This window comes from Podarcis pityusensis, assembly GCF_964106645.2.
Source record: "Podarcis pityusensis genome assembly, contig: HAP1_SCAFFOLD_122, whole genome shotgun sequence".
Taxonomy (NCBI): domain Eukaryota; kingdom Metazoa; phylum Chordata; class Lepidosauria; order Squamata; family Lacertidae; genus Podarcis; species Podarcis pityusensis.
In genome coordinates this window covers 71,290-97,947 of record NW_028293474.1, presented here as the reverse complement: position 1 = coordinate 97,947, position 26,658 = coordinate 71,290, and the positions used below count along the sequence as shown (strand labels likewise).

At 45.7% G+C, this 26,658-nt stretch overlaps 1 protein-coding gene across 8 annotated transcripts in view; it reads left to right on the top strand.

Annotated features, from left to right (window-relative positions):
- Nucleotides 1–26,658, top strand: part of SLC45A4 (solute carrier family 45 member 4) — a 120,721-nt gene that overhangs the window by 24,760 nt on the left and 69,303 nt on the right. For 3 of the 8 annotated variants that reach the window (XM_081024242.1, XM_081024246.1, XM_081024239.1), the window contains exon 2: nt 10,509–10,569. The gene's annotated coding sequence lies outside the window, so the exon portion shown is untranslated. Of the gene's footprint in view, nt 1–821; nt 1,045–10,508; nt 10,570–12,558; nt 12,755–18,150; nt 18,171–23,465; nt 23,536–26,658 lie in introns of those variants that run through there. The other 5 variants (XM_081024245.1, XM_081024241.1, XM_081024240.1 and 2 more) reach the window with 4 other exon arrangements.

Sequence of the window (26,658 nt, the reverse complement as noted above, 5' to 3'; positions counted from 1 at the left end):
AAAACAGGGGTTTAGCTTTCCATTTATGGAAGCCTCTTGTTGCTAAGTGTGTGTCAATTTACACATGCATTGATGGGGCTTTCATTGTTGCCATGGTAACCAGTATAGCGGAGCAGTTACATAAGACTGGGAAGATGCATTCACCTGCCTTGTGGATTGCTGGAATTAATTGCAGGACGGGGAAATAAGCAAAGAGAGAAGAGAGAGATCTGAAGATCTGGGTACACTAGGGTCCATCTGTGCAGCGCAAAGCTCGTGTTCTTTAGGTAAAGGAAAAGGGACCCCTGACCATTAGGTCCAGTCGTGACCAACTCTGGGGTTGCAGCGCTCATCTTGCTTTATTGGCCGAGGGAGCCGGCGTACAGCTTCCGGGTCATGTAGCCAGCATGACTAAGCCGCTTCTGGCAAACCAGAGCAGCGCACGGAAACGCCGTTTACCTTCCCGCCGGAGCCGTACCTAGTTATCTACTTGCACTTTGTCGTGCTTTCGAACTGCTAGGTGGGCAGGAGCAGGGACCGAGCAATGGGAGCTCACCCCATCGTGGGGATTCGAACCACCGACCTTCTGATCGGCAAGTCCTAGGCTCTGTGGTTTAACCCACAGCGCCACCCGCGTCCCTTAGTGTGCTTACCCATGTTTTAAAGCATCTCCTGCCAACCTAGTGCTTGCAGAGGCTGATGGGAGTTGTAGTCCTAAACATTTGAAGGGAATTTGATGAGCAAAAGTGGCTTTGAACAAACAGCAGCCTCTGTTCCATAAAGATTTGGAGATATCTACCTCGCTCGGGTCCTGAGAGGGAGTGTTGTTTGCTTGTTCACAGCTTCATTTCCTTCCGCCTTCCAACGAAAATGTTGTCTTAAGTGGCTTTTGCCGACACGTGCAGGATCCCCAGAAGGATGATATAGGAAACGGCGAGTTTCCTTTTCGCTTCACTTTCTATTCAAAAGACAAGGGAGTTCCCAACTTAACGGGTGATGGATTGCAACTTATCTGACCCTTTGGCCAACAGCAATCATAAGAAGGAATTTTTATTGCATTCAAGGGTAAGTGCAGAAACATGCTTGCTAGTATATGACAATGGGGAGGTGCTTCCTGCACAAAATAAAAATAAAAATACAGCTTTACCACTTTAAATTCCACCTTATAGGGGATTAGGAGAGCTGTAAATAATGCCAATACAGTGGTACCTCGGGTTAAGTACTTAATTCCTTCCGGAGGTCCATTCTTAACCTGAAACTGTTCTTAACCTGAAGCACCACTTTAGCTAATGGGGCCTCCCACTGTCGCCACGCCGCCAGAGCACGATTTCTGTTCTCATCCTGAAGCAAAGTTCTTAACCCAAGGTACTATTTCTGGGTTAGCGGAGGCTGTAACCTGAAGCATCTGTAACCTGAAGCGTATGTAACCTGAGGTACCACTGTATATTTTGCTTCTGTTTTGTTGTGCTGTGGCACGAGAGTGCTCTTCCAAATGGAAATGCACTGTTATTGCATGAATACACCTGCAGGATTATTTTTTAAAAACAAAAAACACCAGCCTGCCCAGAGGGTCCCTGTGAATCTGTTCAGGAGCCCAAATTATCTCGCCTGCTTAAAAATTCGCTTCTTTGCAACTCCTTTGTGAATAGGGCTGCCATATTTCAAAGAGTAAAAAAACCAGGACACCCTGAAAGTTGCTGTGCTTCTTTTAGGAAACACCCAAAATTGTTGATCTTTTTTTAAAAAAAACAAACGCCAAATTGACTTGCCTATGATCCAGGACAAAGCGCTGTCTTCCCCCCGGGTACCAATTCTTCTTGCCTTTGAAATCCTGGTAATGCCCAGGAAAATCTAGACGTAAAGGTAAAGGGACCCCTGACCGTTAGGTCCAGTCGTGGCCGACTCTGGGGTTGCGGCGCTCATCTCGCTTTATTGGCCGAGGGAGCCGGCGTACAGCTTCCGGGTCATGTGGCCAGCATGACTAAGCTGCTTCTGGCGAACCAGAGCAGCGCACGGAAACGCCGTTTACCTTCCCACCAGAGCGGTACCTATTTATTTACTTGCACTTTGACGTGCTTTCGAACTGCTAGGTTGGCAGGAGCAGGGACCGAGCAACAGGAGCTCACCCAGTCGCGGGGATTCGAACTGCCACCTTTCTTATCAGCCCAGGCTCTGAGGTTTAACCCACAGCGCCACCCACGTCCCTTTAATCTAGACGTACGACAGCAGTATTTGTGAAATGCTTCTGCTGCACTTTGCTAGCTCTTTTTCTTCCCCCCATTGCCCTGTTTTTCTGACTTTGTGTAACTCAATCCCTCCAGTAGAGGCCAGGCAATTTGTATTCTAATTACCACAGTCCCTACTTGAAACTCATCTTCTCTTCCTTTTAGAGCAGTCAGCGACTGCAATTTTCAAATCCACCTGCAAAATGGGATCCACTGTTATTTTTATTTTATTTTATCCAGTAAATGTCCACCTTGTAAATGCCCTCTTTGCTCCTACTTTCTCACTTAGAAATAGCACCACAAAAGCTTTGGCAGCTCTTAAGCTGAGGTGTGACCCTGTCATGGCCTCCAGTTGAAGACCAATATCCCATACAGTCATACCTCATGTTACTTTTGCTTCATGTTACGTTCTTTCAGGTTACGTCCCACGGCGACCTGGAAGTACCAGAAAGGGTTACTTCCAGGTTTCGCTGCTCGCACATGCACAGAAGCGCTAAATAGTGCTTCACACATGCGCACAAATCGTGCTGCGCACCTGCGCAGATACAGCGCTTCAGGTTGCGCTCTTTTTATGTTGCAAACGGGCCTCCGGAATGGATCCCGTTTGCAACCAGAGGTACCACTGTATTGCCAATGTAGTTGCTGGACTCCAAGTCCCATCATCCCTTTCCAGTGGCCCTGTTGGCTGGGACTGATGGGAGCTGGAGTCCAGCAATGGGACAACCTGAAGAATCGACAGGTAAGAAGATGGGGATAAAACCCATTTCAAGCACACACCCAAGAATCCTGGAATTCGTAGTTTGTTGAGGGTGCTGAGAATTGTCAGGGGCAAATTCCCAGGATTCCTTGCAGGAAGCAATTTGCTTTACATATATGGTACATATACCGAATCCTCTTTTAAAGGCATCCAAGTTTGTGGCCATGCCTGCCTCATGGGGGAGTGAGTTCCACAGGTTAACTATGTGCTGGTTGGATAAGTACTCCCTTTTATTTCTCTTGAAATGTTAAAGAAGCTATGCACTGTGATGAAGCTTCAACTTAAAAAAAAATGCCTTGAACTCACCCACCTCTCTACATCAGAATTGTTTTGAACCCTTCCACCTCTAGTTTCCATCATCACATTAGCAGGTTCTTTACTAGCTACAAAGCAGCATGCATCTGGGTCCACAGGCCTATAGCTGAAATCCATGGAGATCCTGTAGGCTTAATCCTCTGCTGGACTCCGGCCAATGTATAACTTGTCATGTAGGCATAGCTCCTGCCACACCCACTCTGTTGCAATCCTGCCCCATCTTCTTACCTGTCGATTCTTCAGGTTGTCCCTCTAAAGTAGGGTTGCCATATTTCAATAAGTGATAATGATGTTGTTAAGTTGCGGGTGAACATATCAGACGACACAAGTGATTTCGCTCAGTGATTCAGCTCAGTGATTCAGCTCAGCTCAGAGGGTGGCCGCATCTGGCTGTGCTCTGATGTCCATCGATCCCACCTTCGTCGCCAGTGTTAAGTTGTGGGTGAACATATCAGACGACACAGCGATTCTTCAAACAGCTCTTGTTTATTCAGAGGCCAGAACAGAACTGAACTGAAGTGGTCAGTCAGCCTGCTTATATAGAGCTCCAGTACAACGTAACTGTAACAATTTTCTAAAACTATCCAATCATTGAACGTCACTTTCGATCCCTTATTTGCATAACTATCTACAGTATCCCCCTGCTGGCCCAGGGTCAGAACTTCAGTACATAACAGTTGTTTTTTTAGTTTTGGCAAAAGTCGTTGAGTTTTTGGGGGGCCAAATTGCCCCCAAAAGACATGGGTTACCATATGTCTGGATTCTGCCAGACATTTTCCCAATTTCCGCCCGGACACTGCTTCCGACTACAATATTCCTGGTATGTTTGGGAAATTCCAGACGTACACTGACCCTATTAAAGGCTGAGTGCCTATTAGATTGCCTGGGCTTAGCCAGCTGCCTCTGCCTCCTCTGTTGGGGGGTTCTTCTCAAGAACATTGCTTGTGATCTATTGGGAGAAATCAGCCAGCCTGGGCCAGCAACAAGGGGTTATCACTCCCGCAACACTGCCATCTCAGAAAGTTGAGACTAGGCCAGGAATAATAGCTGTGGAGTCATTCTCACCTGCCAACACTGACTCCTTGAGATGGATGCAAATTTCCTCCTATTGTATCTTTCGGACCTTATGCCAATACTTTTTTTAAAGGATTGAATATATGCAAAGACAGAAGTGTGTTCTAATATTGACCGAGCACAAAAGCTGACAGTTCTGCATTCCTGGCAATGTCCTTTGCAATGCAGCGTCTCAGAGAAATAAACACATTAAGCATTACAGTAATCTGAAGAACAACAATAGAAAGGGAGGTGGCAGGTATTGCACAATAGCAGCTTACAACGATAAGGGACATTGAAGAGAGATCCGTGCTTGTTTAATGAGGTGTGGATTTTGTCTTAGGATGCTTTCAAAATGCACATTCTCAGCCAACAAAGCCATTGACGCAGTTGTGAAATGGTAGGGTACGGTAGGGAGAGTTAGTGTGTGTTAGCAAGCACAAGCCATCGTCCTTGGTCAATAAATTAAGGACATCTGAAAGACTTAAATTGGGACTCAGCTACATTATTAAAGAAAAAATGTTTTATATACAGTGGTACTTCCAGTTGCAGACGGGATCCATTCCAGAGGTCTGGCCATATCCCGAAGTTTTCGCAACCGGAGACCGCTTCTGCGCATGCACGTGTGGCAGTAGAATGCTTCCACGCATGCGTGAGAGGCAAAACACTTCTGGGTTTGCCGCTTTCTCAACCCGAAGTTTATATTACTCGAGGGTAACGTAACTGAGGTTCCACTGTATACGTTATAACGCTGTGACACTAGATGGCTGTGATTTCCCACTTTGAGGGTTACAACACGTTTTTTTCTGAAAAGCTTTTTTTGATTGTGTCTAGATCTAGCCTTGGTTTAACGCCTGTCTCCTCTTCCTGCAGAACACTGGACATTGTCGTTCTGAGATTACACCTCCCCTGTCCCACCTTCTGGGAACAAATACTTCTTTTCCTTTCCACCATCCCCTTTCTTCCTTTCCTCCTCCACTGCCTTACCACCAAAGCTTGTCCCAATGTCAGGAATGTACTGGCAGATGTATGTGGGAAGCATTCGCAGTCTGGCGATGAACTCGGTTGCTTTTTCTGAGAGACAAAAATAATAGCTTGAAAGTAAGTCCAGGGGTCTTTCAAAACCTTGTCCTTCCCAACATGCTTTTACACAGAGGTTGCCTTGCACCAGCTCAGACCACTGGCCCATTTAGCTCCGTATTGTCATGAGTTGGGGGGAGGAGGTAGGGCTCGATGCCTAGTCAAAATCAAGGTCGTGTACATAACCTTCTGGTGGCTTCCTCTACAGCCATTGGCCCACCCCAAACCTGCTGAGCTTCAGTAATGTTGGAGTCTCCATGTGCCTTCAAACCAGCCCAACTTGTGCTTCTTGATGCATGTTTTCCCCAGTCTAGCTAGCTTGAGCACAAATTGCTGGATGGCCTGTTCTCATTGTAGATTAACCCAGCCGAAAGCCACACTTTGGCTTCCAATCAGATAAAACAAATCATAAATATACACCCCAGTTTAGCTACAGTCATGCTTAACTGATGGGTTAATCATTGTCACTTTTGTTCTGATGGCATGTAAGAAACTCTGTGCCTGTTTGCTTATTGGAGAGGTTATTAAGCATAGAATAACACTGCCATCCTTCAGTCGCAAGGGTCAAGATCACAGGAACCCTTGTGCTTAAAAAGTTCCCCTGTCAAGGAGTTGCCCCCAAATGTTTGGGGCCTCATGAGGCTTCTGGGCCAGAAATAAAACAAAATGGAGATGTTTAGGTTTTATGGCGGGGTCAAAGCTCAGAGGTCAAGTACATGAAGATCCCAGATTCTTGGCATCTTAGGGGTGGGGGCTGGCTAAAACACTGGAGATCTGCTTCAAGGGCAATCCTGAGCTAGAAGGACTGTTGGGATGCTGCCAGGAAGATGGGGGTATCAGGCAGGCCCCCAGCTGGCTCCAGCCACCTGCCGGCAGCCGGTCTCCCTTGGAACAGCATCAAACAGCCACACGAGCCTCAGATACGTTTAGAGATCCGTGCATGCTCTGTCAGCAGAGTGTGTAAATCTTCTCACAGCAGAAGACGCGGACAGAGAGATGTTTAAGCATAATGTACAGCATAATGTAGGGACGCGGGTGGCACTGTGGGTTAAACCACAGAGCCTAGGACTTGCCGATCAGAAGGTTGGCGGTTCGAATCCCCGTGACGGGGTGAGCTCCCATTGCTCGGTCCCAGCTCCTGCCAACCTAGCAGTTTGAAAGTACGTCAAAGTGCAAGTAGATAAATAGGTACCGCTCCGGTGGGAAGGTGAACGGCGTTTTCGTGCGCTGCTCTGGTTCGCCAGAAGTGGCTTAGTCATGCTGGCCACATGACCTGGAAGCTGTTTGCGGACAAACGCCGGTTCCCTCGGCCAGTAAAGCGAGATGAGCGCCCCAACCCCAGAGCCAGCCACGACTGGACCTAATGGTCAGGGGTCCCTTTACCTTACAGCATAATGTACAGCACTTTATTCAGCATAGTTCAGGAACAAAGTTCGTGTCCAGCAAAACAGCAGTAACATAAAAGCTATATACAAATGGAAGTTCCTAGCAAGTGCTGGAAGTAAACAGGCATGCGACACACAAACATCATGCCTGTACCCTTTTAAGGTGCAACGGAACTATATCCTAACAAGGACGGTGGTTCTGACTTGATATAAGGCAGCTTCATGAGTTTTTAAGGGTCACGTTTTCAACATTTTGTGACTGCATGTGATGAAACATGGTGGACAAGACTTCCACATCATTCTACCAAGCACAGAGCATAAAAGCATAAGAAGACACTCTACTAGACCAGACAAAGGCCCATCCAGTCCAGCATCCTGTTCTCACAGTGGCCCACGGAAGCCTGCAAGGAGGTCCTGGGAGCAACAGCACTTGCAAATCCCAACAACTATTTTTGCCTCCAACAGTGGAGGAAGGTTACACAGCCATCACAACCAGGAACCATCAAACACTTTGCCCTCCATGAATTTGTCTAATCCTCTTCGATAGCCACCCAATGCATTTCATTGGAGTTGGCAATGCAAATTCAGCTGCAAAGGGTTCAAGTGCTTTTTTATTTTCAAAAAGTTGAAGCCAAAGCATATTAGACAAGGCTAAGATACAGAATTAGTTCTTTGGATAAATTAACAGGAACAGGAAGGATTCAAAATCTGCGAGATCAGAGATTCTTAGAAGACTGGAGTAAATATTTGAACTATTTGAAAAGCAGTTGTAATAAACAGATTACGCTAGTAGGACTGCAAGAAGTTCTGTAAGGAGGACTATTTGAAATATTGCAAGAAAGACTATGAAGAGAACTATTCGTTAATGATAATTAAAAGTAATAGAGAAATTAAGAAATGCAGAACAAGTGCTAAAGAATGGAAAATCTTCAGAAGTTGTTGACGGAAGTCTAAAATATTGTATAAGATAAGAAGTTATGTAATGATTGTTGGAAATGGTATGTTAAAAAAGCTATTTCCTCCTTCCTCTCCATAAAGGCTTATAAGCTAGTAATCTTCCTCATTAACTTAATATTCCACATTTCCTTTCTCCAGAATCTCCCAGATGGCAAGTGTGTGTGTTTCCCCTCCTCCATGCTTTTGCTAATAATAAACATGCCATAGTTAGCTCTTCACCTCTTTAAACCCTTGTGTTCCTGGACCAGTTTTAGGAAACTTGGAAACCTAGAGCAAACACTCACAAGGCACGGCTCAAAATCTCTCTGGCCATTCCTTGCTGCTTTCTAGCTGTAGAGATGTCCATCTCACTTCTTGCATTTTCAAGGTTAACACTTCAGGTCAATGCAAACATTATCGAGCAAGGTGAGCCAATAGTCTCACCTACTATAAGGAAACTTCCTATGTTCCAGATACACAACCTGATATAGACCACTCAATGTCTTCCCCGCTGCCCGGAGTACTTATGTCTCTAGCTGTTTATTAGATATGAAAAAAGCAGCCATCACAAATGTTGATCTGTACTGTGGATCTTGAAAATACAGAAGAGCAGGCCTTGGGAGCTTACATTGGTGCCCTATTCCCAAGCCTGACACACAGCTGTTTCCGAGTTAGCGCAAGACATTGGCTTTGTGTATCCTTTCTTACGGTGCCTCAAAAGCACACCTTGACACAAGTATTCTGGGTTTTGCCAGACAATAGCCACCAAAGCACCAGACACTCGATTCATTACTTATTAACCCCTGTGATCAAGAGAATGTGCCCTGGCAGACTATTTACTTTAGGGAGTAGTGGAATTTTCCCTTTTCTTCCTGCAGGAAAGCTAGGGGTGTGTAAAGTGGACTTGCCTTCTGGTCCTGACTTTACTAGGTAAGAACTATGGGAAATAATCAGCTCTCGTGAATCTCCTGTCTTTAATTATTAAGTAAAGCATTTCAAATCCACCTTTCAGGCCGCACAAAGGAACTTCCAAGGAAATGTTTATCACGAAATACCTACATGGTATTTTTTTTATTAAGTTTTCCAACCAATAAACACATATTTAACAACACTACAATGTCACAAATATTATAGGGAGCACATTATCGGAAAATGCATTCTAAGTACTCCTGCTACTGTCACAGCACACCATAATAAGATTTGAGATGATGGGGTTCTGCCATCTGTGTCTGAAGTTGGCAAACTGGAGGCAAGGGGAACATACCTCAGTAAATATTTTTATGTCTTTCTCGCCCCTTGCTTTTCTGAATTGCTTTGCTTTTCATTCAACGCCAACTGCCACATTCTAGAGCATCGGCTACAAATAGATTCTCCAACCTCTTCCAGTTTTGTGAGATTTCCAGATGTGCTGCTACCAGGGGTTTCAGGAACAAGTCTTTTAAGATGTGTGACTTTGTTTACCTGTTCGCTGAAAATTGACATTAAAATGTTTCATCTCTGTGAATAAAACCGGCTAACTTCTCAACTCTACCTGGATTAAGATGCTTTTAAATAAACACAATTGCTCTGGACGTCTTGTAAAGATTAACAAGGTTTTTCCTGACCATTAAAATTTGACTCTTTTTATTAGTGGATTCTTCTTATCATCTCTGGGTTGTATCCAATACCAGGCCTACTAAGAGTAGACCAATTGAAGTTAATAGACATGACTTACACTCATAGTAGTATTAGTAGTAGTAGTAATAATCTATTATTTGTGCCCCAGCCACTCTGGGCGGCTTCCAGCATATATAAAAACATAGTTAATTTCAATGGGTCTACTCTCAGCAGAACTTTCAACCCTCAAATTTTATTATACTGTTTTTATGTTTGTATTTTGCATACCACTTCAGAGATTAGAAACATTAAGCAGTTTAGAAATGCTTTTAAATAAATAAAATATTATTTGGTAGGATCACCAAGGGCCGAAGAACATTGCCTTGCTGGTTGAATCTTGTGGACTCTATTGGAAGGCAGTGGACTCCCCTTCACTGGAGGTTTTTAAGCAGAGGTTGGATGGTCATGTGCCATGGGTGCTTTAGCTGAGATTCCTGTATTTCCGGGGTTGGACTAGATGACTCTCAGAGTCCCTTCCAACTCTACAATTCTATTTGGTGTTTGACAACTGCCCATCCCAGTAATATATAAAGAAGATCTGACACAAAATCCTTGTGGGCATAGCATGAAATTGCAAATCTGTATACTTCATTGGTTGACTCAAGCTATGACCAGAGAGAAAAAGAGAGTGAGTTTTTCAAAGCTGTGGGTAGATTTTAGCCACAACAAAAACTTAGTGGCATTTTTAAGTACCGGTACTCAGCTAATTGGGTGCCCACCACTTAGCTGAAGATTTTGCCTTGAGGCTGCCCAAACTGTTTAACTCATTTCTTGGAAAAGTCACAAGACTGAAGATAATGAGAGACAACTGATTATTGTGAACTCTGTGGCTTGGAGCTGCAGTTTTCGAATTTTCTCCCACGGAAACAGGTGGTTCTGTAAAGCATGCATTCCCATTTTAGACGAACCAAAGTTTACTGTGTTGTCCAAACCCTAAACTACAGTCAGTCTTATCAATGATTACTGAGAACAAGCCAGCGTCATAAACTTTGGTTTGCAGGGGCCTTGTTTTCAGTACTCATAGAACTGAGCGATGTTTGTTGAACTTCAGACATCACAGCAAGATGCAGTTAAGTAAAAAAAATAAAAGGAAAGTTTCAGCTTCTCAAATCTTCCTTGCAGGCACACTGGAGGAGAAGTGTGTGAGCTCAAGGCTTGCTGCAGCACATTACATCTGAGCAAGGTAAGATCCTTATCACAACCCACAGGGATTGGTTGTGCACAGTGGTTCCCAATTGGTCTGTGGACCACAGGGGATCCCTGTAACCCACCCAGGGGGCCCGTGGTACATAACTGGCCACTGTCTGAGACATCCCATTTTGGGCGCCATGCTCTCACGTGGGCACATGACTCTTGCAGGAGCAGAGCCAAGAAGTTGCGTGACCTGACTTTGCACTGGGACATGTTGAAGGGTACGGTGGCACCGTTCACATAACAAAAACTACCACAGAGATATCAACAGTTTCAAAAGTAGGAGGTCCTTTTGAAGAACAGGGAGTCCACAGTACTAATTGGGAGCTGCTGCGCTAGGATGTACTGCACATTGATCATTAACTATAGACTTTTCTGTGCTGCCACCTTGTTTGTGGAATAACCTTCCCTAAAACTCATTTTTTTGGGGGGGGGGGAGTTTCCAGAAAATCTTATGGATGATATATTTTTCTGATTGCTTCTTGCTATTTCCCAACTAACTTTAATTGGCTCTTTTTCTTTTCTTCTTGGTAGCTTAATTATATTTCATTGTCAATTGCTCGTCAGTGTTTTCAGCAGCTGTATTTTTCTTTTCTTTTTTAAAGTCCATTTTCCAGGATTCCCTACTATGGTGTTGTTGACTAAAAAGGTAAAAGGTCCCCTGACCATTAGGTCCAGTCGTGGCCGACTCTGGGGTTGGGGCGCTCATCTCGCTTTATTGGCCGAGGGAGCCGGCGTACAGCTTCCGGGTCATGTGGCCAGCATGACTAAGCCACTTCTGGTGAACCAGAGCAGCGCACAGAAACGCTGTTTAACTTCCCACCGGAGTGGTACCTATTAATCTACTTGCACTTTGATGTGCTTTCGAACTGCTAGGTTGGCAGGAGCAGGGACTGAGCAACGGGAGCTCACCCCGTCGCGGGGATTTAAACCGCCGACCTTCTGATCAGCAAGTCCTAGGCTCTGTGGTTTAACCTACATTGACTATATTGTACCCAATTCCAGATCCCTTGGGTAAGGCAGGGTCCCTCTCAGCCATGCCTACCTCAACGGGCTGTTGGCATTACTTTGTGTATGCAGATCCGAGTTCCTTGGGAGAAGAGTTTTTTGCCCATACGGAGAATGAGCAAATAAACCTCTGCCATATGAAAGGCACCTGCTAGAATCCATTCTAGGCAGATCAGTTCCAAGCCAGGCAAGTGCCGACATGTGTAGGATTTCTTTTCCACCATCCATCATGTGCAGAAGGGCTTTAGTGAAGGGCGTTTGTTATTTTTAAAGCCAGCTTAACTTTAGGGAATAATAATCAGCATTCTGAGGCTGCTTGGGAGTTATGCACCACTGAGCTTGTTTTTGAGCGCGAACGCGCGCACGCACCGGCTGCAAACTAGCCGGCACCTATCTGCACACGCAAAACGTGCAATGCCGGGGATCCTTCCCCGCACCTTTTGCCCTGGACAGAATGCAACCCTTTCTAAGTCTCCCCCGGCGCGCGCATGCAGCGCTTGCCTCTGCATCCCCCGACGAGCCTTTCCTGCCCCGGCAAGGTACTTTGCGATTCCTGCCACTCGCTTTCGCCATGCCCCTCTCCCTCCCTCTGATTCCTAGCGGGCGCCCTTTCAGCAGCCCCCCCACCTTTTGCCCAGGCTTTGCTAGTGTGATCCTGCAGCCCTATTAGCAGCGTCACTGGGCTCTGCAGGTTCTCCCACCTTCGCGGTGCGCGCGTTCTATTTCCTTGCGAGCGTAGCCAATCGGCGCGCTGCGGAGGGAGCCCTGCCCTCCCCCTCATTGGCTGGCCGCCTCCTCTCCCTCTTTCTCTCGCCCTTCTCTCGCTCCTCAGACGCCCCCCTCCTCGCTCGCCCCGATTTGCATATTCATGAGGCGGGCGGGCGCGAGGGAGGGGCGGAAGCGGAAGCGTTGCGCGGAGACGGTTTCCGAGGAGCCGAGGGTATAAAGCGCCCGCCTGCGCCGCCCGCTTCGGAGCCCGCTGCCGCCTCCGCCGCTGCCCGGTCGCCGTGACAGAGCCAGACGCCCGGCCGACCCGCCCGCGACCCCGACCCCGGACCGTGACCGGACAGGACCCGGCCCCTGCGGAGCAGCCCGGCGCAGCAAGCAGCCCGCCCCTGCGAGGGGGAGCAGCCGGGCCCCGGCAGAGCAGCGCGCTCCGGCAGGAGCAGGTACCGGCCGCGGAGGGGAGGGCCGCGGGCGGGGGGGGGGGGAGGCGCGCGGTCCACACGACCCTTCTGACCCGCGACCCTGACACGCATCGGCACGTCGGAACGGGCTGCCGGGAGGGGTAGGAGGTGTTCGTGAGGGAGGGAGAGCGGTCCAAACGGCCCTTCTGACCCGCGACCCTGACACGCACCTGCACGTCGGAACGGGCTGCCGGGAGAGGTAGGAGGTGTTTGTGAGGGAGGGAGAGCGCAGGCACACCATCCATACAGCCCTTCTGACCCGCGACCCTGACACGCACCTGCACGTCGGAACGGGCTGCCGGGAGGGGTAGGAGGTGTTCTTGCGGGAGGGATTGCGGAAGAGCGCGGTCCACACGGCCCTTCTGACCCGCGACCCTGACACGCACCTGCAAGTCGGAACGGGCCACCAGGAGGGGTAGGAGGTGCTTGTGAGGGAGGGAGAGCGCAGGCACACCATCCATACAGCCCTTCTGACCCGCGACCCTGACACGCACCTGCACGTCGGAACGGGCCACCAGGAGGGGTAGGAGGTGCTTGTGAGGGAGGGAGAGCACAGGCGCACCATCCACACGGCCCTTCTGACCCCTGACCATAACACGCATCTGTGTGTAGGGGCAGGTGGTTTGGAGTGGGGGGTTTCCCCGAGGCAGGGATGGCAATGGCACGCTATCCACATGACTCTTCCCTCCCGTGTCCCTGACACTCACCTGCACATCGGAACAGACTTCCTGGGGTGGGGTGTTTCGTTGAGATGCACCATCCACACAACGCTTTTGTCCCACGTCCCTGACACACACCTGCACATCGGAGTGGTCCAGCTACAGCAGTCTTCTGTGTTGTTTGCCCCCCATAGCAGTCTTATAAGGTTTTACAGCTTTCCCTGCTGCTGAATGCCCCACCCTGAAACAGGTGGCATTTGGAGGTACAGTGCCTCTGCCCCTGGAGGTTTTACTCAGCTGTTGTAGGTAAAATTGCTGAAGAATACCAGAATATCAGGGGTAGAGTGATTCTGAACTTGTGGGTTCTATGCAGAGGTAATCTAAACTCCTGAGAACAAATTTATTCAAGTATGTGCTTGGCTCCATTTTGAAAAAAAATAAAGCAATCTTTAGGATTTGTTTTCGATGTGTATTCTAGCCTTGCAAGTTGCCTTGTGTTGATGGGGTTAGTGGTTAGAGTGTTGGGTCTGGGAGATCAGGGTTCAAAGCCCCACTCAGCTGATGTATCTCTGTAACTTTGGGTCAGTCACTACCTCCCCAACCTACCTCACAGGGATGCTGTGAGGATTAAATTGGGGAAAGGGATGCCACCTTGAGCTCTTTGGAGAAAAGGTGGGATATAAATGTAGTACGAAAATCTTGCCCAGTATTTTGTTTTCGATATTAGTCTGTCTGGTGGTTGTAGGGAACCCACAAGCAAGGCCTAAGAGCAGCCAGCAGCAAAAAAAAATGTGCTCTTGGAATATGAAAACCAAACAAGTAGGTCCTGGAATTTGGTGTGAAGACACATGAGGCCACCACCTTGGTTGAAGCTAACCAGGTTTGGCTTTAGCTTCAAACTAATCCCCGGGGGCCAGATCCGGCCCAATCACCTTCTAAATCCAGCCCACAGACGGTCTGGGAATCAGCGTGTTTTTACATGAGTAGAATGTGTCCTTTTATTTAAAATGCATCTCTGGGTTATTTGTGGGGCATAGAAATTCGTTTTTTTCCCCCTCCAAAATATAGTCCGGCCCCCCACAAGGTCTGAGGGACAGTGGACCAGCCACCTGCTGAAAAAGCTTGCTGACCCCTGGTTAGTCACTGGATGGGAGACATCCTAAGAACCACATTTATGTCACCTTGGGGAGAAAGTGGCATGTAAACATAAGGAATAAAAAGAGTGAGTGAGAAGAGTTTTTTGGTGCCTTAATGTGGCTGACAGCTCCATAACCCCGTGTGGATTTACCAATCGTTCCCTGCCACAAACCAGTTAATCTAAACGCTGCCTGATTTGTGGTTTTCTAAAATATATATCTTTCAGACCAGCAGAGCAATTTTGGGAACCAAGCCCACATCAGGGTGGGCTTAGGGATCAGAACTCCTTGAGAAAGAGAGTGGTGGAGGAAGGGACCCAAAAGGAAACACACAAAGGAGTGTCTTAGGGGATTTGCCTTGAAAGAGGATTTCATGGCTGGGGAGGGGGCATTTTTATGGAAAGGTGTGTGTGTATTTGAGTAGGGGGTGTGTGTGTCTCTGGGTGGGAGTTGGAGGACTGCAGAGGCTGTTGTGTGACTGAGGGATTCTTGTTGTTGGAGGATTGTGCCTTTGGTGAGTTACAGATCCTGTTGTGGCTGTAGAAACCGATACAGGAGGGACATGTTTTGTTGCAGCTGGGGCAGACGAAGGCGTTTGGTTGTGCTGCTTCAGATGCACCACGGCGTTCCTTCTCTCTGCGCTCCTCCCAGTGGTCATTCCTCCTCTGGTCACTGCTGTGGCTGCACAACCTCTCTGTTTCTAGGCACTGAGGTTGTGTGTAAGAGATTCCCACATGTCGGGGTTGATGTCACTATCCTTCATGTTTGGAGGCATCTTTGTAACGCAGGGTTGGTCTGCCAACACAGGGCAGAGGAAGCCTGGAGTGTGTACATTGACTTGGAAGCGAAAGATACAAGTAGGGGGTTGGACTAGATGACCCTTGGGGTCCTTTCCAGCTCTGCAATTCTTTGAACAGCAGATTCAAGAGAGGGGCCCTAGCAAATGGGCTTCAGAAGAAGAAAGGCTGGAGTGTTGTTGGAGAGGAGGATAAGGCAGAAGGGGGGCAGGTGAGTTTGAGAGGCAGGGTTTGGGGACAAGGGAGAGAATTGGGTTTGGTGGGTGATGCAAGAAGACAGCCTGTGCAAAAGAGGGAAGACACATTTTTTGAACTATTCTTGAGATGTTCTTCAAGAGAGTTCAAAAAGGTGAGCAGAAAATCCCAGCGGTTGAGTGAGAAATAACTGCAGAAGCAAATAGTTTGTTGCGTGTCCAAGTGTGTTGGTTGATGGGAGGAAATAAGTGGGGGTGGGTGGAGATCATAAGGCTGTCCGATAAGGTAAGAGAAGAGAAGAGATCACATGTTGGGATCTGTGTGTGGCTCATGCAAGGGGTGAGAAAACCGACCCAAGAAAAATCAGGTGCTGAAGGGGCTGTAAGAGAACTTGAGAGAGAGAAGAGATTCTTATCTCTGCAAGGTTGAGGAGGCAGGATGGGTTAAGTGTGGGCAAAGGTCTTGGGGTTTGAGGCAAGGAGTTTCTTTCTAAAGCAGGATGTGCAACGGGGAGAAAAGGGAAGAAGCAAGAAGCAAATAAATGTGTCAATCCTGGAAAAGAGAGTGAAATGAGGGAGGAACTTTGCTCCTTGTAGTGCTTGAGTCGGCAACTATCAGAACAGACTTCTAGGGCAGAATACAGGGTGGGAAAGAATCACAGAGAAGGTTGCAGTGACTTGTGGCAAAGGGGAAAGGGTTTGGGGTGCAAGAACAAGAGGGGTGCGGAAAGCCAGAGAAGTGGAAGGGGAGAAAAGTGTTGCAGGTAAAGAACTGCTGGTGTGTGGAGTGTCCTGTAGGTGACCAAACAGGGTGATTATAGGAGGAGGTAGCAAAGCATGAGAGAGGGATTTTTTGCCATCCTGAGAGGCATCTGTGTCTAGGGCGGCTGTTTACCAGCTCCACCTGGTACGCAGGCTGAGACCCTACCTGCCCGCAGACTGTCTCGCCAGAGTGGTGCATGCTCTAGTTATCTCCCGCTTGGACTACTGCAATGCGCTCTACGTGGGGCTACCTTTGAAGGTGACCGAGAGACTGCTATTAATCCAGAATGCGGCAGCTAGACTGGTGACTGGCAGCCGGGACCACATAACACCGGTGTTGAAAGACCTACATTGGCTCCCAGTACGTTTCAGAGCACAATTCAAAGTGTTGGTGTTGACCTTTAAAGTCCTAAATGGCCTCGGTCCTGTATACCTGAAGGAGCATCTCCACCCCCATCGTTCAGCCTGGACACTGAGGTCCAGCTCCGAGGGCCTTCTGGTGGTTCCCTCATTGGCGTTCTTGGTAGTGGTACCCACCCTGTGGAACACCCTTCAGATGTGAAGGAAATAAGCAGCTATCCTATCTTTAAAAGACATCTGAAGGCAGCCCTGTTTAGGGAAGTTTTTAATATTTAATTCTGTATTGTTTTTAACACTCGATTGGGAGCCGCCCAGAGTGGCTGGGGAAACTCAGCCAGATGGGCGGGGTATAAATAATAAATTATTATTATTATAATTATTATTATTATTATATTTATTATTATGATTATTATTATATCTACTGGGGGAGACTTGGAGGGCAGTTTTTGGTATGCATTAGCATTATGTGGAGATATGGCTTGTGGGTCATTAAATCATAGAATTGTAGAGTTGGAAGGGACCACGAGGGTCATCTAGTTCAACCCCCTGCAATGCAAGAATCCTTTGCCCGATGTGGGGCTCAAACCCACAACCCTGAGATTAAGAGTCTCATGCTTTACCAGCTGAGCTGTTCCAGATGTAGCCTAATGGGTCAGCCCCACTGTAGCTGTTGCACCCAGAATAGGTATTGGGTTTTCCCTTTCAGTGTTGGGGACCTTCCCTGCGTGACAAAATTTTGTTGGGGTTGGGCAGGTCTGGTAGGAGGGAGCAGAAGCTTAAACTGGGTGTCATCTATAAACCCAGCAATCAATCCTGTTTTGTGTCACTTTGCCTGTAATGCAAATGTTCAATTCATTTTGCTGATCAGGTAAAGTGCTTCAGTTTGCATATTTGTGGTTTGACCCCAACGGGGGTGAAATTCTTTGCCCCCGTATTATAAATATGCAGCAGTAGCCTGTGTAAAGTTATGTTACAGATGCAAACACAGTTAACTGCATAGGACTTCTGAAAGCAGGCATTCCAGACCTAAAAATACAAAAGTAATTTTTGTGTGTGTGTCAAAGATCTCTCAGATATTGTTTGGAATGTTGTACCCGAAGCCACATGAAATATATTGAGTTATTTAGGCATGGCTGAAGTGTATTTAAAGAGAAATTTCTTCTCGGTGTTGGGGGGGGGGGGAAAGGCATGGTTGACCTTGAGGCTGCTCCTGGAAAAATGCAATTTGTTTTCTTGATAACTATCTCCACAGTCCATAACACTTTAACTGCATGTTATCCTTACATCAGATCCTTCTTTCGTTGGTGTTGTCAGTGATTCCAGCTTTAGAGGAACTAAAAGGAGTGAATCTGGTGGTGCACGTGGATTGAGAGGCTGATTAGCTAGCTTGCCTGTTAAAAGGAGGATCTGCAAAGAAGCTCAGCCGCAATGCTTGGCTCTTGTGCGTACTGTGTTGACTGATACCCAAACTGAGGGTTTGGTCTACAAAGGTATGTGGATGCCCACCTGCAAACTGTCTGTTACCTAGAGTTGTAGTGCTAATGGTATTATCCCTTTACTGCCATTTAACTTCTGAAAATGTATACATTTAAAATGGCTTGCACGGCACTCTGCTCTGGCATAATTATCTGTCTGATTATGATCTGTATCGCATTGCACTGCCTGGCTTAAGCACTGCTGGTAACATTTGCTGAAAATCAGCCGCATCTTCTGCTGCTTGCTTTCGGCACAAGTGGGCGGATATTGGCTTGGCTTTGAAACAGAAGGGTGAGTGTATCTCTAAACAGTCTGATAACTGGGAGGCGGGGGAGATTCGTAAGCTGTCATACTTGCTACACAGCATTCGGTTAGTGTGTTTATATGTGCACTCTGCTCTGCCCGGTACATATTATTCTGCCCACAGTTGCTTCATAGACCAAGATAGCCTTGGTGAGAACTGTAGCAAAATCGCAAGCCTTTGGTCTAAGACTCCGTGCTTTTTCGTGTGAGGCTGCACAATTGGGGCACTATGCCTTTAAATGAATAGCTCATTTGTAATGAACACTTCAGAACCAATCTTCCTTCAGGAACGGGCTCGGAACTCCAAAGGAAAAATTGTACAGTTTATGGTTTCTGAGCAATCTTGTTCTTTACAACAAAGAGTGAAGTATCTTGAGCTTCATTTATGCTATTCAGGGCTACTTTTTACTGGGGCCGCTGCCAAAAAGATGACAAACGCTGATGCCAAAATGCAGGCACTTAAAGGTAGCAGCAGCAGCTGTTGTCTTGGAAATAAACATTAGGCTGGGGCTTTCAGGAGCACAGTTTTCATCTAGTGGGCATTGGTTGTTTTTCTCAAGCAGTCGTTCCAGGGATATGGCTTGAGAGAGGCTCCGGCAGTCGGGAAAAAGGCTGATAAGTCAGGCAGGGATGCAAATACATAGATGCTTTGGTTTACACGTTCAGAAAAATGAGACAGAATTCTGAGATGATAGAATACATGGTACGATTTGAGATTGCCCAGGGATGAGGAATCGGTTTTGAATGCTGCAGCACATTAACAGAATATAAAAATCGGGGAGCAACTGGGGATAATTTCTCTGTTATCTGCAGGCTAGTTTTCTACTTAAGGGAGCTTTTATGTGCAGTAATGCTTAGAAATGGGGTTTGCGTGCACCCCCCCGCACTTGCATCCTGAAGTGGTACATTCCAACTCACAAATTTACCATCTCATTCTGCTGCAAGTGTTGGCCGGGTCTGACGCTGTCAGGTCACTGGTCTCTCTAGCCCCCTTTTAACAGCTGTCTTTCAGCATCTCTCTTCAATCTTGGGCTGGGGTCTTTCCCCCCACTTTGCTACCTGAGATTCTTTCACTGGGGATGTCAGTGACTGAATCTGAAATCTTATGCAATGCAGGGCGTTAGTTCTGCCACGACGGGCACACTCCAAATATTGCATTTGCACTCGACATTTCTTTCAGAGAGTTCATCTGGCATTGTAGCTTAATATAATATTGCCCCAGCTGTACAACTCCCTTCTTGCAAACTCAGGGGAAGGTTACATCATAGTTTTTCAGCTGTTGCTTACACACTGAAGGAGCCTGAAACCTGGCATAAACCTAGCTTATATAGACTGCTGCTGTTGTGCATGCTTCACAATTCAGACTACTTATTCAAGCAGAAGAGGCAGCAGGAACGAATAATCCTGTGTTTCTGCAAGTGTTTTTACTTGGCTTTGTTCACCACGTGGCTCTTTCACCGTGTTGTTTGCTCTCTGATTTGAGTGCATTGTGTTTGGATTTATTCATACGTCAGGCTTCAAGAAGATTGCGGAGGTTTAGCACTTTTTTCTGTTTTTAGCTGATTTATTACGGAGCCTGCATTTTTATATAATTTCAGAGGGTAACTTAACGCAGCTCGGCCCTTTACATGGTAGTTCAGGGACTGTTCCTTAAAAATGCAGATTTCACCAACTCCCTGAGACAAATGGTTCTACGGGTGAATTACTTTCTCTCCTTGCCTAATTAGCTTTGGCTTTAGAACATAAAATGGTGCAAAGCCAGAGTGGCGAGTATTCATAGTTTGAACCATCCCGTGTGAAGGGAGCAAGGTGAGGAGTTTATAGCAGCTTCTAGAGTTCATGTTCACTTTCCAAGGATTTGGGGCTATGATTACCAGCGAAGAGTACTTAAAGATCTCTTTATGGAGACTACTTTAACGTAAGCTCTGCTAGGAATTTTGCAAATGCCAGGATAAAAGCTTAAGTTGTTAAAGCCCAATGTAGTTGGAGAAGCTGGCACTATTTATACCTCATATGTGCTCGGCCTCCCTTTTAAATTAAGCAGTTCCCCTTTTGCATATTAAGATACTCAGATGCTTAGCCAAGCTCCCTTTCGTGGCCCTTTTTTCATCAGACCTGTCTTGCAGAGTGATCCTTCTTGACTTCTTACACCCTGCATTCCATCCACTTGGCTGGCTGAAGGACTGAAGTTCACCCCAAGGTCTGGGGCCATTGCCAAGGTCTTGGAAAAAAGATGTTTGTTTATCCTAGGAGAAGATGTCATTGGCTTGGCAGCTCACAGGCATCGCCCTGCCAAGCTTGATTGTGGACTTTGATTGACTGCATAACATGGCCTTTTTTGTGCTTTTACTGGCCCCGTGCTTGGCTTTTAAACTTGCAGATGGAAACAGGGGGAAAAGCATCTCATGTAGCTAATCTTCATTTGCCATAAACTTAGCCAGCTTCTGATGTGTGGCATTGTGTGAATGATCTACTAGATGGTGATCACATTGGTGTACTTGACCAGTCTTGTTTCTGCTACTCGGCATAACTGTAACTCTAATGCAAGAGTTTGAATTGTGTCCATGCTTGACACTACCAGTTGTCAGCATGGGGAAGAGCCATAGCTTATGCTCTGCAATCAAAAGGTCCCAAGTTCACTCCCTGGTGCCTCCATGTAGGGCTGGACTCCTGCCTGAAACTCTGGAGGGCTGCTGCCAGTCCATGTTGACAATATTAATCTATATGGACCAGTGATCTGACTTGGTATAAAGCAAGGTTTTTGTTTTGTTTCTTCTATGATGTCCTCTCTGCATACCCACTGGGTGTGATCCTGTGTTGCACCAGCAGGTGTCTGCTTCCGCAAAGGGACTTCTTCAAAACCTACACCCCTCTTTGGCCTCCTAGTTCTGCTCCAAAGGCTAGCAGAACTTTTGGAGCACGGGGACTGGAGGGGGAAGAAGAGGGACCGAAAGCCCCATTGCATTTGTGGGTTTCCGTTTCACAAGCAAATAGTCATAACCGGCTATTACCTATTATTTTTATTTCTCACTTGGGCTGGATCTACACTGATCTATAAAAACGCTGTTAAAGGCCATGAAAAAAGTTATATATCTCTCAATGCAATTTCCCATTGCTGACAGGTCACTACTCTGCAGCGCCCTCTGGTGTCACATTTTTATAACGTATTTTTGACGTTATAGCTGACCAGTGTAGACCCGCCCTTCGTCAACCACTGTTCCCTCCTGTATTTCAGATTTAATGTCTCCCCTCCATCTGCTTCATGTAGGCCTTCATTTGTATAATATCCTGGCTCAACAATCCAGGTTCCTTCTCCAAGATGCCACAATACTTGCATTTGCTGCTACAGACTGCTGTGGCTACAGTTCTTTAAAGTACAGTGAGTTAAGTTATACTGAAACTAGCTTTTAACTTTGACAGCTCACAAAACACTAATTTTGCATGCAAGTATGGTTAGAATCTCTGACATGCTGTAATCAAGCCTTGATCTTGGACAAGTGTTATTTATATGGTGCATATATAAAATACCTGGTTTTAACCAACACTTTGTGTTTAGATATGCTATATCAGGCACACACTAAAAAGCTAACATTTGAAGAAGCCCTTAGAAGTGCAGTGTTCAATAATTTTAAAATACATTTTAATGACTTTAAAAATAATTCAGTGTATGTATGTATTTCTTTTTTACATATAAGTTGCTATTTTTTTAAAAAAAAACAAAACCAAATGTGGTATTTCACTATAACAATTGTAAACGGTTAACAATTACAATTTTTAATCTACGGTATTTTATATGAATGCATTCCAAAGTTCATTATACTTGTTCATGCAAAGTCTGTCTATAAGCAATCCACTAGTCAGGTCTTCAACACATTGAATAAACACAGTTGTATATTTATCTTTCCAATGCAGCAATACCAGTCTTTTGGCCAGATTAAGGGTACAGAGAATCCATTGTCCATTTCTCAAAATCCATGTAGTAGGTGCATGGTTCAAAAGAATATTGTTGTATGAAAAATTTAGCCTTTTTCACACAGTTATACTTACATTAACCCATTATTTTCTCCCAAAACTTAGTAAGTGTAAGGCATTGTTAGAAACATGTGTTTTAAAGAAGCATTATGCTTATTACATCTCCAACAAAATGCTGTTTTAGACAGTTCTATGTAAACATAGTGTCCAATAAATTCTAAATATTATTTTCTGTTGTATAACTCAGGTCCACTGACAGCTTTGCTATAGAAGTTAAAACACTACCATTGTCCAGGCAACATAGGAACCTCCAATTCTTTATTCCATTCATTTCTTAACATCTGCATCTCAAATTGATTTATTGATAACAAATATAAACAAATGGTGATCACTTTGTTAAAAAAGGTATTTAGCCACTTCTAGTATCTCAAGCATCTCAGAAACTGAAATAGGATGTTGTTAATAGAATGTTGTAGCTGCAAATATTGCCATTGGGTTACATCCAATAGCTGATATTTATCTCTTAATGCCACGTATGTTAAAAATCCATCTTTCGATTTAACAATAATTTCATGTATGTCTGCATATATGAATTGGGAAATATTCCAAATTTCTTAGGTGCATATTAAGCACCTTCCAGCCACCCGCAATTTCTTATGGTTTGGCAGGACTTGCCCTTGTTCTGGGTCTAAATTCAGGCAAATCAATAGACGAAAGGGGTCACAGGGAGGCTTCATTGATCTGTGATGTATTTTGAAGTGCACAAGGGAAGGCTCAAAGGGGAAGCAAATACGTAGAAAAAGTTTAGAGTTCTTCTCTTGCATGCATGTTCGCTTTGAATGCATAGGGCATCCATGAGAACTGTCGTCAAAGCATTTCATCCTTTGCTTGCAGTCCCTCCCAGCAGAAGCCCTGCATAAATCTGATGTCGATCGCTTGGCTGTTCTCTGAAAGCTGCTTCCATTAACATTATGATGTCATGGAACTTTAGAATCCTAATGTTTTCTGTTACGGGAGTCATCAGAAGCTAAAAGCATCCCTGCTCGAACTTCAGGCAGGCCATCGTTGGTAGGGCTCTTTGAGATGAGGATGGTAATGGTTCTGGCAAGTACAGTTCCATTCTGCTAGTTCGTTAACCTGACTCTTGGTTGCACTATAGAGATGGGCTGTTGTGGACTGCGTGTTGGAAAGAAGCAGAGCTTCCCTGCCACAATAAGCTAACCTGCTGCAAGGTTCTGGTCACTGAAACTTTTCAAGCCAGGGGACAATTTGCACAGCCCTGCCCTGTTTCAGTTCAATCACAGCTGCAGTGTGTAGCCTCATCTTTTGGAAGCTGTCAGATGTATTTTGCAAGCTAGGCTGATTAGATTGGAGCTGGCCTAATTGCATTCCCCTTGGATCACTTGTCTCCTTGCATATACTCCTGCCCACATCATATGCTACAAGGCTTCACATATTTGAAATTCCATCTTGCTTCTTCAAGAAAATCCAGGGAGTAAACAAGATGTTACATTCAGTCATGGCCAGGCAGCCAGGATCACCGTTCCAGAAAATGTTCCGATGACAACACCCCACATCCTCTGACACATAGATTAGTGCTATGCAGGCAGCAGTGTTAAAAACTCAGATATATTAAGCTAGGTGCCCAATAGCTCCTTAAATCAAGGTTTCAGTCGCCAAAATGGAATGTCTTGTTGACATTTTGGGGCAAGACGTGTTATTTTTTAAAATGATGGACTAACTGAGATTGATTCTCAGTTAAACATCTGGCTAGTTCGGATGACAACCTTGAGCTAACCTTAAGAGCTTTGAGAACTGAAAGAAGGAAAGTCACTTGATCCAGGGACAGTTCACACATATGCCTATGCTAACCTGTTTTTTGTTAATGGTGACTGCTCCTGCTCAGGCTACTCAGAAAACGCATTTTGGTTCCAGAAATCCATTCCGAAGGTGCAGATAAAATGGAAGTGAGAGAATTCTACAGAATGTGGTTGGTACTGGTGTAACTATCTCTCTGTGGAAGGCTAGCTTGTGTGAGAGAGATTTTAATCTAGCTCTTCCCTTTGGTATACTAGTCTTCTGCATGCGGGGAGATGCTTTTCTAGGTGGAAGAAAAATCACAGCATGCTGTTTCCCCACCCATAGGCTGAAACGTCAGAGGAGGGCTTTGCCGTATGTTTTTGTTGAGCATGTAGGCTGGAAAACAAAACACCTCAATTTCCCATAATATACCGGTAGGTCTCAGATTTGGGGAGGAAACCTTGTAAAAGCGATGATGATTAGCTTTTCACGTACTGATGCTAATTAAAACCTTAATGTCAACAGTGTGCTTGGCACTGCTCAGAACTTGAGTGGTGGGGCCTCTGCCAAGAGGAATTGTGGTGTACAATCAGGCAAGCTACCTTGTTCCATAATTTGCACTAATTCTAATCTTAGATCATATTCTTTGGAGACGATCGGACTCTCTGGTGATTAAAACTTCTAGTCAACAAGCCTCAGCGGTTAAACCCTTGAACAGAATCCAGCATCTCTGGATGCTGTGAAGCCAGCATTTGCTTTTGGGGGGGAACCCGAGCGATCTCTGTTGAAATTGAACTGCACTTATCCTCAGGTTATGGCTTCTGGATTTAGTTGCAATTTAAATCCTCGCATGGTTATGTCATTGTAGTTGCTTGCTTTGTAATTAGCATGTGATAATGACTTACCTGGAGGCTTATAAACTTACATACTATTATGTATGCTTAAAGGCCTGCAGACCAAAAAAAAGTGTTTAATTATTCCAAATTGGAACTTGAGCCTTCCTTACACCTTCAAGCGCTAGTTATGTACATTTCTCCCCAGGTTGCCTTCCCCGCTCAGGCTGCTTCCTCTGGCCTGATCTTTTGCCCTAACTACTGTGTAATGTTCTCTGTTCCAAATATAATTTTCCTGGGCTTCCTGCTGTCTTCCACGCTCCTTGACTTGCCCCTCTGTGGTCAGAGCACTGTTACTCCCTCGGACGTGAAGGTAACTTGGCCAATCATCATTGATAGATGCCTCACTCTCATTGCCGGAGTAGATTTAAGGCATCTTTGTATTTAAACACTTAGCTGGTAGTCCTAGGTGACATGGAAGTCCATGCGGTTGGGTATAGCTGGAGAAGGGCCTTCATTGCACCCAGAAGCAGCGTGCAATTGTTAATAATAATAATAATAATAATAATAATAATGCTCCAACTTGACCTTTGGGGAGTTTTCTGAGTAAGAGCAGCTCATGCCCTGAAGATTGCCAGCTGACACTGTCAGCAAATGGATATTAAGCGTTCCATTACTGACAGCTAAAAGTATGTTAGAGATCTATGCTCTGGGCTGGTTCTCAAGGTTTAAAAATGTGATATGGGGGAGGAAGACCAATATAATAAGGTTGGTGTAGAAGTAATGTTTTAAAACTCCAAATGCAGGATGTTCAATTCCCTAGCTACATAGACAATGTGAGGAAGAAAAGACACACAGTTTGAAGCCTCAGAGTGCTTGCGCTAGCCAAAGGCTTCTAAACGTAAATTTGGCTTGCACATTACAGATATTGGGATCCACAAATTTGTTTCGTCGTGGAAGGTGTCCTTCCCTGTGTGGTGAACCTGATGAGTCCCTTGCTCCCTGCCTCAAATCTAGGATCCTCAGAACCTCATCTCACACTGCACTTTGCGATAGTAGCTGCAAATGTGCCTCCAAAGTTCAGTGTGAACTCCAAGAAGGACCACCCCCCTTTCCCTGAGTCCTGGTATCCAGATCATCCTTTGCATAGTTTGGTTCATACCATTTGATGGCAACCTCCATGTACTCATGGTTGTAGCATTAAAATATTAAAAGTTTCTTTGACGTGGTGATCAATATCAAGTTGTACTGATCTTTCAGTAGGGGTGAGAAGTGGAGTTTTTCGCTGGAGTCTCCCTTAACTTGTCTGCCTTTGTTTAAAGGGGAACAGTAATGTTTTTGTAGCCGAATATGACACTCGTGTTTTGCTGACCCTGCATATTTTCCCTCTTCAGCTGGCGAGCCTTCTGTTGCACGCACTGCTGGCTCATTAAACGAAAAACAAAAAAGCCCAGTGACTTCAAAACAAGTCCATTATCAAGTGCCAAATAACTGGAAGGGAGGGGCAAATTTAAAGACAAACCTCAAGAAGATAGTCTGTGCACTTAATTTCTCCCATTCTTGCCTTTGGTTTTATCTGATCGCTCTGCCCTGG